Below are 2517 nucleotides of genomic sequence, written 5' to 3' on the forward strand. Positions count from 1 at the left end.
ATACTGACTGAGCTATCTGGCTGCACAAGAAATCTGCATAGCAGTGGCAAATGTTCTGATCTGGCTAGCAGTCCGCACATTAACAACTTATGCAAACTCATTAAGCTACCGTAAATGAAACCATCCATTACCAAGTTACTTTCCGAACTAAAATGTTTTGTAGTTCCCTGACACACGCCTATACTCTGTTTACTAAGTTATCATACTTCCAAGACTTAAATCCCTGTTCATACCCCTCTTTTTGCTCTCATTTCTGTCCGTTTCTTTGCGACTTGTCATTGGACCAACATCCAATGTTTACCGTTAACACGTTTCAGTAACACGCTCCCTAAATTCAGACAAGCACCTTGACAAGCCAGCCAAAATATCCTAACTTACATGTAAGAACGTAATTCATGACTAACTTTCCACATACATTTTTCTAAGCGTTGTAACACTTACCGAAACTTGCTTCGTATTTAAGTAACCGCAAGAAATTCCCCACATTTAATAGAACCCAGTTTTTGTAACACCACTTCACAGGTCTCTGTCCTGAGCCAGATAAATCCAATCCATATTCTCATACCATATCTCCTTAAGGCCCAGTTTATCCTCTTAACTACGCCTAGGACTCCCAAATGTCTATGACATTCAGAATTTGGACTAAAATTGCTTGTACTTTTCTAATCTCTTCAATGTATATTTTATGCTTTGCTCATCTAAACCTCTTAAAATTTAGCAGCGCTAATACGTACATTAGCGCTGCTAAATTTTACAATTTTGGGCAAGACCGTGGTCTAGGCAACACGGCGTTTTCCTCCGGGGGCTTCCCCGGTTTCTCCGTGGCATCCCAACAATTACTCCATTCACACACAGAAGAAGGCAATGGCAAACCACTTCTGGATCATCTACCAAGAACGTATATGAACAGGCCCCAGTCCGAGAAAAGGATGGAAGGATCCTGTTCATATGGACCTGTAGTCAGACAGAACACTAAATAAATGAATAAATACGTATATGGCGCGGCAGTTCATGTATCATTACATTAGTTCATGTCTTTGCTAACAGAGGGCGAAACAGGTTACCTAGCTTTGAGTTTTCGGTGTTTCTATCCGGGTGATAGGATACCCAAGGAGGTAAACGGGTCAGAAAATTTTCGCGGGCCTATTAGTTAATACCTTCCCAACAGATGGCGCGGCAATTCACTTATCTTTACATTAGTTCATGTCTTTGTTAACAGAGGGCAAAGCAGGTCACCTAGCTTTGAATTTTCGGTGTTTCTATCCGGGTTATAGGATACCCAAGGAGGTGAACGGGTCAGAAAATTTTCGCGGGCCTATTAGTTAATACCTTCCCAAAAGATGGCGCGGCAATTCACTTATCTTTACATTAGTTCATGTCTTTGTTAACAGAGGGCGAAGCAGGTCACCTAGCTTTGAGTTTTCGGTGTTTCTATCCGGGTGATAGGATACCCAAGGAGGTGAACGAGTCAAAAAATTTTCGCGGGCCTATTAGTTGATACCTTCCCAAAAGATGGCGCGGCAATTCACTTATCTTTACATTAGTTCATGTCTTTGTTAACAGAGGGCGAAGCAGGTCACCTAGCTTTGAGTTTTCGGTGTTTCTATCCGGGTGATAGGATACCCAAGGAGGTAAACGGGTCAGAAAATTTTCGCGGGCCTATTAGTTAATACCTTCCCAACAGATGGCGCGGCAATTCACTAATCTTTACATTAGTTCATGTCTTTGTTAACAGAGGGCGAAGCAGGTCACCTAGCTTTGAGTTTTCGGTGTTTCTATCCGGGTTATAGGATACCCAAGGAGGTGAACGGGTCAGAAAATTTTCGCGGGCCTATTAGTTAATACCTTCCAACAGATGGCGCGGCAATTCACTTATCTTTACATTAGTTCATACCCTCGCCAATACAGGCAACTCTTGGCTTACGAACGAGTTCCGTTCTAAGACGTTGTTCGTTATACGTTTTTGTTCGTTATGTGTATCTTGCATTCCCGAGCTTTTACGATACGTATCTTATATGTTAGCAGCCATTTTAAAACATTTAAACCATGTACTAAACATCGAATTGTCTATACAATACATTTTTTTATAATGTATGCGTTATGGTTTATCAGTACCAGCACTACTATTTCGCTTTGGACCCATGATCGCTTAAATTTTTAGAAAGCAAAGCAGGAGGAATCACCGATTTCCTTCCCACGCGAAAAAATTCTAATCGGCGTGGCATGTTAAACCGCCGTTTTGTTTGTTTGTTTGTTTGTTTTTTTAGTGGAGAGATTAGTTTTAATATCCAAGAACAGTTCAGTATAATTATCATGTAATAATTTTCTGATAAATGTTGTAATAAATACATTTTCAAAAAGTTTGTTTATTTAAATCTTACAATTATGTTCACAATACGTTTGGCATTTCGTTTTATAAGGAATTTAAGAAATTTTGAATGAATTGTGACGTTCGTAATAGAGAACGTTCGTAAATTGAGCGTTCGTAAACCGAGAGTTTTCTGTAGTCATGTGTAC

The sequence above is a fragment of the Zootermopsis nevadensis genome, unplaced genomic scaffold, assembly GCF_977971745.1.
Source record: "Zootermopsis nevadensis isolate Lab colony 2312 unplaced genomic scaffold, Znev_1.0 Znev_ptg000013l, whole genome shotgun sequence".
Lineage (NCBI taxonomy): Eukaryota > Metazoa > Arthropoda > Insecta > Blattodea > Termopsidae > Zootermopsis > Zootermopsis nevadensis.